At 39.1% G+C, this 16790-nt stretch overlaps 1 protein-coding gene and 1 pseudogene across 4 annotated transcripts in view; both read left to right on the top strand.

Moving 5' to 3' along the window:
• The window catches only part of ZNF609 (zinc finger protein 609), a 177975-nt gene that overhangs the window by 24373 nt on the left and 136812 nt on the right, over window positions 1-16790 (top strand). The window lies entirely within an intron of this gene.
• LOC120604532 (40S ribosomal protein S4, X isoform-like) lies at window positions 11357-16139 on the top strand (annotated as a pseudogene).

Here is a 16790-nt window from a genome sequence, read left to right as displayed (position 1 = left end):
AGCTGCAAAAGGGAATACCTATTTCCATATGTAAGTGTTAATAAATAGAGGTAGATGTGTATGTTTGGGTAGTGGGGCCCTATCAGTGCCTGGATTCCAGTGGTAGCTTGTGCTTTTTTTTTTGGCTATATATATTTTGGTCTTTGCCTCTGGCACATCTGTAGCTCTTAGCAACATCTGGGCTTCCCTGGTAACAGGGCTGTGAATTTTCTTCCTCTAATAACACAATGGTTCATTCCCTTTTACCGGTGGCAGCTGCTAGAGAGGCTGCCTGTGTTTAGGTGGCAGATGCTATAGTCCACCTCAGCAGAGTCAAGTTCCAGCTGGTTACTGGCATGGCTCATCCTGTGCTGGCTGCAATTTACCATCTTCTCTGGGGTACAGATGGATAATACTGTTTTAAAGAGGCCTAGGAGTACCAGGAGTTCTTGCTTCTGTTCCAGGCCCATTAGACTATTCCCTACATCTGGCTTCAGTAAACTCTTGCCATATATCCATGTTCATCATCATTGTTCTTCCTGTGCTGAAAAGTGGCCACTTCTGAGAGTGGCCTTCATTTTCCTTTCTGTTTAGAACTCTTGCCTCAAGTTGCAATCTTCTAAGCCCAGTGGTAGCCTGTGGGTGAAACGATTAATGATGCTTAGCTTCATGTTGGATTTAATTCTAAATGGCCATGATAGTCTCCAACAGAGAAGCAAATGGAACCCATTTTCTCTTATAGGTGCAGAGACTGGTTGAGTACCTGCCCTTCAGATTATAATTGGGCTGAAAGATGCAGTACATTGAGCTAAGAATACACGTTGGTGCCAGGGGAGTTTATCCCTTAAAAATGTAGCTGTTATAAGCCTTGTCTCCCAAGGAGACTGAGGGCGAGGTAGTGGAATGAGAGAGAAAAGAAAGATTGTGCTTCAGTTTTTGGAAGAAAGATAAAATTGCTGGGAAGTACTTTTAGAAGCAGAACATTTGTTGTGCAGTTTGATGTTACTATAAGCAAGAACCTGCTTTCTCAGTTCCTTTCCAACCCTTTGAACAGTCTGGTCCTGGGGGTGCATTTACATAAAGCCTTTAACCATTGAAATAAATAATTATTTAAATAAATGTTTGGAAGTTGCTAGGAGATGAAAACACTGTGCAGGGAGAGAGCAGTTTCTGGAATAGGAGGAGGGAAAGACTCTAGGGGAAAGACGGCTAGGAATCTTGCAGTAGGGTAGCTTTTTAGAAACAGGGACCCCAGGTTTTGGCATGTAAGTAGGTGCTCAATGTTTGATGATTATAAACTAGTACCATAGTTTATAAGCTAAGTCTTTGAAAACTTATTTAAGATTTCCTTTCTGAGATATGGGCTTGCCTATGGCTTAACTGCTTTGGAATGTTCCTTCTATGTGGGGACAACCAACAGAACCAAAACAGCAAAACAGATGTTTTGATATAATCTAGGAATTACATATTCTGAGCTGAGAACTGTCATGAAGAGGGAAAACTCATAATATTTGGAAAGTGTCGTGACTGGCATCTTCCTCCTCCCCCCTCCACACACACCCCTTTTTAGAAATAGAGAAGACAAATGGAGTTCGTGGTATAGGATAGAATTGTGACATGTCTAATGTTAGCTGATGGGGGAAATTTGAATATTAATATTACCTCAGGACCCTCTCACTCATCAAGGTAGGTATCTTAGGCTATGGCTGAGGGAATTTTCTACGAGCCAGAGATGTGGATTTCCCTTCATGGCATTCTACTTTTGCTCCACCACACCTCTCTCTGGCAGGGCTCACTGTGCTGTTTCCCAGAGTTCTAGGAGAGACCAGAGATGACTCTTAGCAACTGCTGCAGCCCTGAATTGTTATTGAACACTCCTGCCTCATACTTCCTGCCAGCCGAAGAGATGGGAAGGGGGCGGGGGTTGGGGGGTGGATGTTGAGAAATAAACAAGGCAGAGCCTTCTGGCTCCTGCCTGTTCCCTTGCCTATAGTTTGATTGATAGGTTGTTAAGTTAGGGATGGAAGGGGAGGTAGGGAGGAGGAAGAATGCCTGTCTAAATGTCCTGAGCTTAGTGCTTGCATTGCCATTCCGTCAGGCAAGAAAAAAAGAATTTAAAATAGCCACAGAAGGCAGTGATCTATCTGCACCACCCTGTCGTGCAGAGAATCAGGGCTTAAACCAAGAGTTTAAGATGAGACTCCTTTTTTTTTTCCAAATCATTTAAAGTAACCGGTAGGCTCTATTGGCTAAAGGATCTAGAAGTTTGCAACCAGAAGCCCCCCTCACCTCTTTAGCTGCTGCTTTTGATCTCACAAGGTAGGAACATTCTGCACTCTCCTTCCCCATGTTTGTCTCAGTTTCTGCTGCTCGCAGAATGCTGCATATATTTACCACTTCCCCCATTACTTTAGGATACAAAGAAAATGGTACATGTGCGCTCTTTGCTAATTCACCTTCTGATCATGCTTGCTATCATATCCTGTGTTCTAAGAGCATCTTCCTTTGCCCTTGGTTTTGCTTTCCTCCCTCGTTCATGCCCTCCAGCTCAGTTCTCTGGCGTTGCAATCCTTCATTGCCCAGCCAAGGTCGGGTCTCTTTCATTCCTTCTGATCCAAGGCTTTCTCTTTTAATGCCTTTCTCCTTCACTAACTGTTCTTTCTCAGCTAGTGATGGCATAGCAGTCAGCCTTGCTTCCTGAAGCCAAATTTTCCTTCATGGAAAAAATTTAAAAGAACTTGATATTTATGTGGGACAGAGATGCCTTCTGTAACTACAACAGAGCCTGAGCTTGATTTATTTTTTCTTCAGCTGCTCTATTTTCCACCTGGGTGTTGTAATTGAAGGAGGGCCCAGAGAAAGATTATCTTGTCCAATCTCTTTATTTTATAGAGGAGCAAACTAAGAACAGGGAGGTCATGTGATCTAGGATCTCCCAGATAGTCAGTGGGAAAACCAGACATAGAAACCAAGTTTTTAGTTACCAAATTTTTATGTCATATTGATTCTTAGCAAATCTTCAACTGTTCCAAAGGATTCTCTGTTTTCCTATTTTAAAGATTACCTCAGAAACATTGGATGTAAATGCCCAGATACCTTCAGGACTGCTTTCATTTGTTTATCATCCTGATTTTAACATCGTTGGCACTCAATAAAAGGATCTTTTGAGTTTAGATTTCTTTGGTAAGGTGATGATATTTGTGGAGAACAACCATTTACATCTGGTGTTGAACTTATTCTATTATACATAAAAAAGGGGAAAGTTACTTTTAAACTGCTACTTGAAGCTTGACTTCTCATGGGGGGAGGGTGCACATGTTCTGGAATATTGCGTTCAGTCAAATTTTCATTGTAATCATTGAGGCGTTGCCAGTTTCCTCTTTATTTGGCAATTGTAGGTAAGAAAAAAAAAAACAACCCTGCCCTGGTGCTCCTTGAGCATGTCAGTAATTGGCAGACCTTGAATGTATTGTGGATACTGTTTTGTAAAGAGATAATAGACTGTTGGATACCATTATAACTCTTCGTTCATTTGGTACGTTAATTGAGTGCATGTTAGATTCTGTATTGTACTTGGTGCTGGGTATGCCCTGGTGAGTAAGACAGAGATGGTTTCTACTCTTCGAGTAGCTTACAGTTTATTATCTAGAGCAGAGTTCCTGAAGGTGTGGCCCATAAAACCATGTGCATCACATCACCTGCATGTCAAAAATGCAGATTCTTGGACACTACCCCAGATCTGCTAAATACGTTTTAGGCGTTGGGGCCCAGAAATCTGCACTTCCAGAAGACTCTCCGGGTAACTGCTATATACTTCAACATTTAAGAACCATCATGAGTTTTTTATATAAGGTAGGCATTGGGAGCTATTTCTAACTTAAAACACCAGCCTTCTAAACTTAAATTTCACGTCAACTCTCATGTATAACTGAGTGGGTAAGAGTGTAAACTCTGGAGCCAGACTACCTGAGTTTGCATCCCAGCTTTACCACCTATCAACTGAGTGATCTTGAGCAAGTTACTTCACTGCTGTACCTCAGTTTTCTCACATGCAAAATGAGGAAAACAATAGTTCCTACATAGAGTCATTGTAAGATTAAATTAGGAAATTCATATGAAACACTTAAAATAGTGTTTGGCACTTTGGAAGCATTCAATAAATATCAGGAAAAAAAGAAAAACATAATTTGAATTGAAATACATCTCAGTCCTTCCTAGGCAATAATGGGCTGAACCATAACAATATTCCACCTATATAGGCAGACCAGTATGAGGTGATTGACATGTTAAGACTTTCAGTGCTATGCTCAGAAGAAGTTCCAAATCTGGGTTGGGAAATTTGCATGCCGGTGAAGTGCTCTAAAGTCCCTGATATTTATAGTGGGTTTTGGGGGGGGTTTGGGGGGCAAATTGGCTTCAAAGGCTATTGAAGTGGCCTGTTGAATTTCAGATTTCACATGAATGGGTTCTTTCTGGTCATATCCCTGGTGTGGGGCTGGATATGTTGGATAGATGTTACTGTGGGTTTGCCAGCATGTGCAATCTCATGTATGCTGGAAGAACACTAAATGTTTTTGTTTCTGCACAAGAGTGCATGAAAAATCTAAGCTCTAGTCCTTAATCTTCCTCCCCCTGTGTTAACTTGTATTCTTGCCATTTGAGCATAAGAGCTTTTACCTGCAGAGCTCATCCAAGGAGGCAGCAGGGCTTGGGCTTTCAGGCTGGAGGTGGCAGTGACATACACAGCTGAGATCCTGCCACTGCTGGCTGTCTGAGCCCTCCTCTCTGTGGTTTTCACTCTTCAAGCCATGCTTGAGTAACCCGCCTCCAGAGCTGCTGACAGGGCCGTGTTCAGAGGCCTTGGAAATTACACTGTTCATTTCCTTATCATCCCCTGACCTGCAGTGCAGAGCCTTCTGGTGCAGGAACAAGGCAGAAAAAAATCCAGACGGCTCCCAGCCAGCATGTGTCAAGGGCTACAAAGAAGAAAATTGGACTTGCTCACTTAAAAACCATGGGGTTAGGCTTTGATTTTTGGTTCCTGCCGAGAGTTATTTGTGTGTGTGCTCATGTTCTTTCTCTGTGTATTATGTATAGAATGAATCTGTGCATGGCAAAGCTATAGAGGAGGAGCATCTGAAAGTCGAGAGCGGAGGGAAGATTGCTTTTCTCTTCAGTTAATTTCCCAGTTGTGCTATTGGGATGGGCCTGGAAGGATTAGCATCAGGAAGGCGCCAGGCCATATTAATATTTTAAAATATATTTCTCTCAGTACAGTTTAGTCATGGTTGAGAGCACCCACCCAAGTAAGAAGCTTCTCTGGCTAGCTGAGGAGACATTTTTAACAAATTCTATTCCCAGAAGTCATTCATCTTATATGACCTTGACATAATCAATGTTTAAGCTACCTAAGAAAGTGTAGACTTTGGGTCCATCTTGGGTAAGAAGAATAGCTCTTTTGAGATGCAAGATAGTATGACAAAGGAGAGCAAAACAAGAGTAATTCATAGGATTTTGAGATATTTTGTTGGTAGGGCAAAATTCTATTATATTTTCTGAGTGTGTCCTTTTTCTTTTTTTAAGTATTACAAAACAATCTACTTCCTTTTTCTTTGGGCATTTCTCTTGCCCTAGGAGATCGAAAGGAAACACTTATCAGGCTGAAGATGTAAAATGTGTGGATGGCCAGAGCTTCTTGAGCAGTTTACAATTATTCCGTCCTTAATTTTTCTTTTTCTGGATTTACACTGCCTGGGTTACATCGATGCCTTTGTGAAATGAGGGGAGGGCGGAAGAAGGCTTTTAGCTTTCAGACTTTGGAGGTGTTTTTAAATCCTGAGTGCTTCTCATGTTGGAAGTACTCTGTGGAGAAGGGTTTTCACATGAGAAGGTGATAGCTAAGGAGAGAAGGGATTACTTCCTCTTACCGTCTCATGAAGCACTGGCCCCTATACCAGCAGCAGCAGCAGCAACACCTGGGAAGTTTTAGAAAATCGAATATCAGGCCCCATCCCAGGTCTCCAAATCAGAAACTCTAGGGTTGAGCCCTAGCAATTTGTATTTTAACATTAGCTCTACCATTTATCACAATACACACTAAAATTTGAGGTCCACTCAAAATTTGAGAGCACCCTTCCCTCTTAATAGTGAAGATCAAATTCACCAAAAACTTTAAAGGATAAAAAGTAAATGGACAGTAGGTATGATTTTTTTTTTCCTGAGTGATATTCAGACGTATCTTTTCTTTTTATGAACAAACCGACAGGAAACTAAAATTGGAAGGAATATCTAAGGGTTTGGGACTTTGAGAGCAGAAGAGATATTCAAATTATTTAACTTTTCTAAGCCTCTCTTTTTCATCTAGAATATGAAAGTGAATAATAGTACTGACCTCATAGGGTTATTGTGAAGATTAGATGAGATGAAGAAGGTTAAGCATTCAGCTCAGTGCCTAGCATATAGTAAGTAATAAATGTTAGCTGGTGTTGCTATTTATAATGTTATTAGCTATGAGGTGCAAGGTCATTGTGAAATTAAGGGGAAAGGATATCCTTAGAGACTTTTAAGAGTTAAGCCCCTGGAGGTTTTAGAAAATAATGAGTTTATGATAACTAATATTCTCACTCTTGCTGACTTCTAAGAAGGCTTGAGAAAAGATTGATTCAGGACATTTGGAGCCATTGAGGTTCTGGGTTGTATTGTTTAACTGCTGGATTTGTTTGGAAGGGTTTGTTGGACGCCTTTTGGTATAGGGCAGATCTCAGGTTAAAGAATCATGGCTCTGTGATTATTTTAGTTTAGAAAGTTTTTTTTCCCCTCTGTTAATCCTCAACAAGTGTAGTTTAGAAAGGTTTTTTTTTCCATATCTTGGCTATTATAAATAATACTGCAGTGAACATGGGGTTGCATATATCTTTTTGAATTAGTGTTTCCATTTTCTTTGGATAAATACCCAAAAGTAAAATTGCTGGATCTCATGGTAATTCTGTTTCTAATTTTTTGAGTAACCGCCATACTGTTTTCCATAGGGGTTGCAACAATTTACATTCCCACCAACAATGCACAAGTGTTCCCTTTTCTCCACATCCTTGCCAACACTTTTTATTTCCTGTCTTTTTGATATGTCTTCTAAAAGGTGTGAAGTAATATCTCATGGTAGTTTTGATTTGCGTTTCCCTAATGATTAGTGATGTTGAGCATGTTTTCATGTACCTGTTGGCCATATGTATGTCTTCTCTTTGCCTCTGTTTTTGTTTAGTAATAGGTTCTCGTCATTATGTTTTTTATAAACTGGTACCTAGCTTAGAGTTGATATTTCCTATTTGATATGTTTCTTCTAATGTTGAGTACTTTGCTCTGCACTGAATCAAATCTTAGTGAAAGGTACAGAGAGTATTATAGAAAGGTGTACATATTCACCAAACACCAAGCAAAAAGTAGCATGAGGTTAGAGAAAATTAACATTCAGGCTGAATGAAGAGTCTCTTGGTGCTAAGGCTTCTCAACTAGAGGTGCATATCAGAATCACTTCTGGAGCTTTTACAAAGTAAAAGTGCTCTACTGGAGTAAAATTTTTAGGGCTGGGGACCCAAGCATGTACATATTTTTTTTAAAACTTCAGCAGGTGCTTTTAATATACTTCTTGGTTAAAAACTACTACCATTGTGGAAAGGATTTTAGCTTCACTATACAGCCTCTGGGAATCTGTTACTGCAGCCTGAGCCAGGGGAACTCTTAGAGTTGTCTTTGCTTTTTGCCATTTCCAAATGGAGCTCTACACTGCACTTTAAATATCATGTGATCCTCAAGTGTTTTATAGCATGCCCAAGATTCTCCTTCAACTCTCCTTTTTTATTACTCAGTCGTGTTGGGGTCAGTTATTTAGGAATAGAGCTGTAACGAATCTGACTTCTAATTATCTTCTTAATCAGGAGAATTAATTATTGAATTTCTGATAGTTATAGCCTTTAAAGTAGAGTATCCATTATCAGTGATACTGATTAAATTTTAAATTATTCTTCCAGAATTTCTAAGACAAACTTCAACAAAATTGTTGACCGGATACAATTGCTACATATAGGCAACTTGTAATATTCTGTTTCTATGTATATTAGAGGGGAGCGGAAGACAGGTTTAGGTAATCCAAAGGCAGTTTCTTTTCTCACTGATTTGTGAATATATTTTTTTGTTTATGTTGAACAATAGGTATTCTTGATTTTCTGGAAATCTATAATACACCAAAATAAAATAATGCAACCATCCAATAAAGACCTTATTCCTGAGCCTGCTTCTGGACACATTCAAATTAAACATGCTGTTTTTAGAAGAAAGAGCATTACTTCACAGAAATAGAAGTCTAAGTTCTTTGCCTTTTTTCTTTTAATATAAACACATACTATTTCTTTGAAGTCAAAAAGAGAATTAAATGTTTTTGAGTATAAAGTATTTCCCTGCTGGGATTTTAAGTCACATACCTAAAGAAGAGTAATTAGAATGCTAATTATTATCAGAGATGAACACATACTTGAATATGCTGCAAACTCGTAGTTAAAAACATCATGGAATGTATTTTGGGCAAAATTATAATGACATATCCTTAAGCTCTCATAATAAAATTTAAAATGTCATTTTTAGTACTGGTATATGTGTTACCTATGCTCTCAGAATTTACATAAATCTATACTTGTAACAATCTTTTTAGGTTTTGGAGTATTTCAGATGCATATTCCACTGAATAGGAGAAAAAATTGGCAAATGTGGGAAAGACATCATACAAAGTAACTACACATTTATATACACCATATTAGACTAGATCTTAATTCCATCAGTATGCAGATTTCTAAACATCTGGTGGAGTGTCTGTTTTAGATAAAATATGCCATAAGGCATTTTTCATTTTGATTATACATATGTGCTTGGATTGAGAATGTGGGGACTTGAAATCAAACAAGCTGACTGCTTATTACAATTTCAGAAAGAGGCTGAGAAATTCTTTCATTTTTGTCTCTCTTATCTCTTCTGTCCTTTTCCATCTCTTATAAATAAGGATCAGGTTCTAAAGTCAGGGTATGAAGCACTTGATCAGAAAGTACCCTTGAAAATTACTTAGGATGATGCCATGTTGGAAATTGACATACTGGCTTTATAAATTCCTTCAGCATTGAAACGAACCATTATTTCTTCAGTTGTGGTCTCATATGAAAGCTGGCTTGTATAAGCACTGTATTGATGAAAAATATGCATTTGTAAATACTAGAATTACCCTAACCCTGGCAAAATGCTTACACTATAAGAGGCACATGGGATTGGAAACCAGATAAGTGAATAAGCCAGTTCAAGTCTCCTGTCTGTGGCTCTCTCCAAAGCATATATCAATGAGTGGAGTAACTGAGGACCAAACTGTTGAAATTGTTTTTCTTGTTTCTTTCTTTTTTTTGCCAGCCACATATCATTGATTTGATTATGTTAAATGTGTGTATCTGGTTATCTATTTGGTGTAGAAAGGTATTTTATGACAGTAGAAGAAATCTTGGGGTTCAGATTCTGTCTGTAGTGGAAATTTATAGGTCCATGGGTTGAATCCAGCTTAAGATAATGTTATTCTTTTGTAGCATTTACTTTTCAATTCTAACTTTCATGTTCCCTCACAATACCCACATATTCTTTCTCTTTAGGTCCCCTTGGTCACTGAAGAAATAAGGTCATTTCTGTACGGTAACCTCAGGTCTTACCCTGGAATTAAACAAGAACCATCCTATAGGAAACTGAAGAACAGAGCTGTTCCCTTCTTACCAATGTAAATATCTCTGAGCCTAGTCTCTTTCTTAGTTAGACCCAGTGCCTTTGGTAATTTCTTTGAGCTACTCCTCTGTTTCTGTCCTTTTCTGACTTTCAGCTAAAATCTAAACCGTGCTTTTTAAAAATCCTATTGTTTTAATTATTTTTTGTTATTTCTGAAACTCACTTTTACATTTGTTATTGGTCCTATCTTAACCAGTTGGGATTATATTTAGTTATGCAGTTTTAGAGAGGAATTTCCCCCTCCTCCCCAGCTGAAAATAATTAACCAGGAAAAAGTTGTCATTTTTATATGTTCTACCATGGGCATTCATTGCAGTCTGGGCACAAGCATTGGTTGTATCAAGAAAACCACTGTACTATTGACAATGAGGTTTTACCTATTTTGAAATTGCTATTAGCTACTGCATAGAGATGACACTGCTGTGAATAGCGTACCTTACTTGAAGGCTTGGGGCCAGTGCCGTGCTTTTGGCTGTGTGCTAGTGGCTGCTCTTGGGCAGAACATTGCAATTGCGCTAAAGGACTGAAGTTTTCATGTCGAAGAACTAAGTAAAAATGATTCTGGGTGTAGGCCAACACAGCATCACTGAGAAAGAAGAAAAGTACAGTTTTGCCTTTCCCTGGGAAGCAGTTTGGCCAGGGCAGAGCTCCCAGAAATGGAAATTCTAAGCTTATTGATTTAGGAAGCTCTGGAGTTATGCCCCTCAGCCTTTGTGAAATGGAGCTTCTTTTCAAAGGGAGGGGCGCAAGCGGAGGGGCGGATAGGGCAGACTTAAAGGCTTAAAATAAGGTCATTTCTCAACCCTTTAATCACCTCCTTAGAATTAAGCAAGTAGGTGACCTCAAATATCACATACACAGGAAAGAAAGATTGACTTATTTAGAAGCCAGGTTACGTAGGGCTGTCCCTAGCTTCTGCTGGATTGATTAGTGACGTGAAGTGGCATTCAGAGCAAAGTCTGGGAAGATAGTTGGAAAATAATATGTACCCCAGTGACATTTTCATATCTGAAAATGTCATATTCATATTTAGTCATATCTGACTAAAATTTTCAGATGTTTCAATTCGTTTTTACTCTATAGTCACATTCTCTCCCTCACCCCTATTTCGTAACTAATAACCAAGAGCCAGAGAAAAGAGCCAGGCAAATACCATTTCAATCGTTCCCATTCTCTTGCCCCCACAGAGCTTTGATACTGGTGAAAGCTTGTTGAAATGAACTAGAAACATTGGAGAATGAGTCTTGAATATAAACTCGGATGATTTATTTTTATTTTTAACAACACAAATTTTAGCACTTTCTCTACCATCTGTTTACTTGCTCTTTACAAGAAAAACAGCAAATGAATGGTTTATTGCCCTTTTGGGATGGTTTTCGCTAGGAATTGGAGATTAGGGTAATTTAAGAGTTGATAGCAAGAGATGGTGTTTTTGGTCTTAAGTAGTACCTCTCAAGAAACAAACAAACACGGTATTTTTTTTTTTGGGGGGGGCAAGGCAACCCTTGGTCGACCTCACAGATTACAAGGACCTTGACAGCTTACAATCTCTTATTTTTTATTTTATTTACTTTTTATGCCTACAGCACCTGGGCCTTCTAGATAGTCTCCCATCCAAGTACTAACCAGGCTTAGCTTCCGAGATCAGAAGGGATTGGGCTTGTTCAGGGCATAGCTGTAGACCAAACACTATGTTTTTAAAGGAACCTTAGATCTTACTGTGGTGCTCACTTACTAAAAGTTATCTTTTCTTAAATATTCTTATGTTGATCTTATCTTAGGAATGGTTCCTTTCATTGCATTTATTCTGCTTATACATTTCTGTATCTTTCAGAACCATTTCCAAAGTTCATCTTGCTGGCTACTGAATAAGTCCAATGGGGCATACCGTCTAATAGGAGAGACAGAATGGACTCAAATAATCACATGTGTAACAGGGTGGGAGTCAGAGAAAATATTCATGAAGAAGTTTGAGTAAATATCTGAAGGATGAATAATAGTTAATTTGGAGGAGAGAATTGAATGAACAACCAAGTGGAAATGAAATGTCCCTTAAGGTCTGGAGGTCATGAGAAGAACTGGACATCTAAAGATTCTCAAGCTACTTACGAATAATAAAAAAGTAATCTTTGCTTTTCACTTTAACCACTTCTTATATTTTTCCTACTTTTCACTGCTTCTAAAATATTCTCAACTTCCATAATGGAATTAAAATGAAAGCAGACTTTGTGATGAGACCTGTGTTTGAATCCCAGCACTGCCACTTAATTGATGTGGAATCTTGCAAATGACCTACCTCTCTGAATCTTTTCTTCCTTTTTTATGGATTAAAAGTACACTGTAAGTGCATAGTATATGGTGGTCTAGTAGTTGTAGGTCAGCAACAAATGTTTGTTCTGTTTTCTTTATTTCGCTGCTTCTCTGTTTTTCAAGGTGAGTTTTTCATCTGTGATCTGTTCCACCTCCTTATGGCATCTTGTTAACAACAGCTTTTCTGCTAGAGCAGAAGAGTTTTGCATTGTGCTAGAGCAAAAGAGTTTTGTATTTTAGTAGTAAAAGTCTTTTCTGGAAAAGAAGTACAAGGAGGGTTTCTGGACTGTTATAATCCAGGGGTTTGTTTACTTTTTTTTTTTTTTTAACACCAGTGCCTTTGGTATTTGGGGCTGGTAATTCTTGTGGGGGCTGGCCCGTGTATTCTAAGGTGTTTAGCAGCATCCTTGCCTTTACCCATTAGATGCCAGTAGCATTCCTCCCAAGTTGAGACAATCGGAAATGTCTCCAGACATTGCCAAATGTCCCCCAAGGGGCAAAATCTCCATTTCAGAACCATTTGCTAAGCAGAAACTATTTCTTGATGTGGGTATTACATAGCAGTGTATGTTTATGAAAATGCAGTGAGTTTTAAATATATACATTGTTCTCTGTTGTTAATCTTACGTTTCCAAAAAAGTTTTTTTTTAATCCTTTTTTCACCAAAGGCAGTTAGAGAACAAGGCACTAACCTGTAACTACATCTAAGTATGTCTAGGTTTTCATTCTTCTCTCTCAATCCCTAAAAGGTAAGGTGGAATTTAGGGGAGGAAGGGGTTCATAGTAGGATGGAAAAGAGCAAAAAATAGCCTGAAAATCTGGCTTCCAAATGTCTCTTTTCAACTCCTAGCCAATAGAGTGTGAAAGTCAACCTTAGGAAAATTTCTATTACAGAATTTCAGAAAGAAACTCTGGGCATATGACAGAGTTTAATTATCAACAAAACAGGTGTCTTCCATCCCACTCTCTTGGTATACTGTGACAGCATTGGAGAAGATCATCTGATTTTGGTCACTTCTTGTGACCCCTTTCTTCGTTACTTCAGAAAGTATTTGCTTTTATCTTGAACATAAAATCTTTCAGTCTTTTTCTACTTTGTATGCGTGGGTAAAATGTCCTTTCATGTTGGATGAATTTGACTGTTCCCTAAGAATATAGTCCGCAAAGAAGTCCTTAGGTAGGACCCAGGCTGGAGGCAGTAGGTTAAGTAACCCACCTCAGTGACTTGAGAGGAGTCCAAGAAAAGGTCCCATTTTGAAGTTTGAAAGATCCTTTAAAGAGAGGGCAGGCCTTGGGCCAAGCAGCCTTTGAGGTGGTAACGAGCTCATAAACAAGAACTGGCATGTGCCAACAGAGTCTCTCATCCTGGCTCCAGAGTTGGCTGAGGAAAGAAATGTTTGGAAGGTTCTGTAAGTAGAAGGATTGTTGTTGGCTTTGGCGATAGTGTGGCTGGAAATGGAGCAGGGAGGCGGCTCGGACCTGGTCTCTAGAGTCTGGGCCTTGCCCTGAGAGAAAGGTTTTTTCCCCCCTTCTTTTTCTTGTTTTATTTTTTCTGCCCCCCACCCCCCCTTAGTATTAACATTTCAAGGTACAGGAAATGGTTGGATCTTGAGTGTTTTACAACTTTTCTAGGACAGCCTATTAATATTCTGGTCCCAAAATGAAAGCCAGAAGGGATTTAACTAGGTAGAATCCAGACTCATAACTTTTGTGAAAGTGCCCTAAGCAGGGTGCCCTCAGTTTATTTGGTAGTGTTTAAGTTTTACTAAAATACCATCATTGCCAGCATGGTTTGTTAAAGAGGGTAGACAGCCATGGTGGCTAACCAAGGAGACCAGTAAGACCTGAAATTGGCAGCAGAGTGAGCCATCTGAAGACAGAGCACTGGTATGGGAAAGAGATGCAACTGTGCCTGTGGGCCCCTGTCCCCTTATTATTCTTTACTAGCCCTGGCTGCTGCCAAAGCTTGCTCAATAGAGTTGTGGGCAGGTGATTGTTTCTTAATCCCTGTATAGGAGTACCAAACTTCAGCTGTGTAATCTAGGCTCTGAGCCTCTGGCACTTGGCTAAAGCACTTGGCTAAAGCACTTGCTGAGGCATCTGGTGACTGTAGACAAAAGCCTGTTTTGTCAGAGAAAAGATTGGAGCAAAGTACAAGCATTGTTATCTCTGATGCCCTCGGGGCAAACTGTCTACTTGGCACATGAAACAGTCTTGACCTTGTGAATTATGCACCTAGTCCACTTGATCTTCTGTTTCTTTGAGATTATTTTATACAGGTGAAGCCTCAGCATTCAGGTGTTGAAACCTACTATAAATACTTTAAAAAAAATTTTAAATATCATAAAAGTAATAAGTGCTTTATTATAAAGAATTTGGAAAATGTAGAAAGATAAAAAAATCATATTTAATTCTACCATATTCTCTTAACAGAAGAATTTTTTTAATGTTGTGGAACTGGCTGAGATTATTGATTCAGGACTGGCTTGGGCATGATCTATATATACCTCATGAATCTCAGCCCTGTTCCCTTAAGCATCTTTATTTTTCCCATTTGAGAACTGGTCTGGCCCTTCTTGGCTAGATTTTATAACATTTGATGAAATCTCATCCTGGAGTATGAAATTCCTATATCTTCTTTCTATATTTAAGTTTTTATAACCTTCTCAAGCCAAGTTATTATCTTCATCTGTGATTATCTTTAGAATTCCGGGTGTTTGTTTTTTAAATTAGTAATGATGAATGAATGTGTGGGGGGAATGATTTTGCTGTTTTTAAAGGCTAAATGTTGACTTGCTTTCCACCTTTTGGAAGGAGTTTTCTGTGGTGTCCACTAACATAATTTGCTGTTATTAATGAACTTGGTCAAGAAAGTCTTAGAAGATTTCTTGTTGCATAAAAGAAAAGGGCTGTCTTTCATGGAGTCTTGAGACAAACTGAGCTATAGGGACTGTTTTCCCTTAGAATAACTTTTCAGTTAAGGCGATTGTACAGAAACAAATCTTTTTCTGTGTAATTTTCTATTTGGATTTTTATTGACTAGTCTGGAGATTCAGCTTATTACATGTTCGCATAGAAGTTTAGATTTTCATTTAACTCGTAAGAGGTTTGTGGTAAAGAAAATGGAAATCTTGGCCTAGTAGAGAAATGCTTTTTGGATTTCTTCACTGTTAAAATGAGGCAGGGACACCCTCTTTCCACACCCAGCACAGCCATGGCTTGTGGTCCCAAGAAGCATCTGAAGTGCTTAGCAGCTCCAAAGCATTGGTTGCTGGATAAACTGTCATCTACCAATCCCCACAAGCTGAAAGAGTGTCTGCCTCTCATCATTTTCCTAAGGAGCAGACTGAAGTATGCCCTAACTGGAGATGGAAGTAAAGAAGATCTGCATGCAGCAGTTTATCAAGACTGATGGCAAGGTCTGGACTGATGTAACCTACCCTGCTGGTTTGATGGGTTTCATCAACATTGACAAGACCAGAGAGAATTTCCTTCTGATCTGTGACGTTCATTGGATTACACCTGAGGAGGCCAAGTACAAATTGTGCAAAGTGAGGAAGACCTTTGTGCACATAAAAGGAATCCCCCTCAACTGGTGACGCATGATGCTCGCGCCATCCATGCTACCGTGATCCCCTTGTCATAGTGAATGAGACCGTTCAGATTTGCAGACTGGCACAATTACTGATTTCATCAAGTTTGACACTGGTAACCTGTATATGGTAATCATAGGTGCTAACTTGGGAAGGAATTGGTGTGATCGCCAACAGGGACACCCAGGCTCTTTTGATGTGGTTCATGTAAAAGATGTCATTGGCAACAGCTTTGTCACCCAGCTCTCCAACATATTCGTTATTGGCAAAGGCAGCAAACCATGGATTCCTCTTCCCTGCGGCAAGGGTATCCACCTCACTATTGCTGAAGGGAGAGACAAGAGACTGGCAGCCAAACAGAGCGGGTGAAATGATCTCTAGGTGACATGAATGGAAAAGTCTTTGTACCTAATTAAAGCTAAATATAGCATGATTAATTGCAAAAAAAAAAAAAAATACTAGGCAGGACTACCAGAGACTGGTGTCTAAAAAGTACTCTTTGACATTGGCAATATCAGCTGTAGCCATTCCCCAAAGAAACCTTCCTTCATACTGTATGCCTTTATGACCTTTCGACAGGACAGAAATGGGGAGAGATACTAACTGGGTATATTTCAATTTATATTCTCTAAAAGTATGCATTCTACACTGATAGGTTATTTTGTAGATTTTCTTTTCATTTGACATGGATTCCATATAATAGGACAGAAGGAGTTTCCAGTCAAAATAATTGCTCTAGCAGCTGAGACTAATTTTTGGAACTGTTGTTAGCACTGTGGTTTGAAGAAATCAAATCAAGATTGACTGCCTAATAGTAGGCTTTGATCAAGAGCCTGGCTGAAGAATTTAAAGACATCTAGGAAAATCCTCCATGTGATTAACTTAAATTTCATATGAATGGAAGGTTGGAAATGATGTCTGGTGGCCTAAGCCGTGAGCAGATTTTCTGCTTTTTGCTTGTTTATCAGATGGCTTTATGGTCCTGCCTTTCCTTATTAATTGTCAAAAAGTAGAAAATAATTGTTTCCAGAACCCACTAATGACTGATAGATAACAGGAGAATTTGAGAGGGAGAGGTGAGCTAAACAGGTTATATAATGGAGATTT

Source organism: Pteropus medius, unplaced genomic scaffold, assembly GCF_902729225.1.
Source record: "Pteropus medius unplaced genomic scaffold, Ma_sr-lr_union100, whole genome shotgun sequence".
Lineage (NCBI taxonomy): Eukaryota > Metazoa > Chordata > Mammalia > Chiroptera > Pteropodidae > Pteropus > Pteropus medius.
Note: the sequence above shows the minus strand (reverse complement) of the source record. Positions and strands in the feature narration are given on the sequence as shown.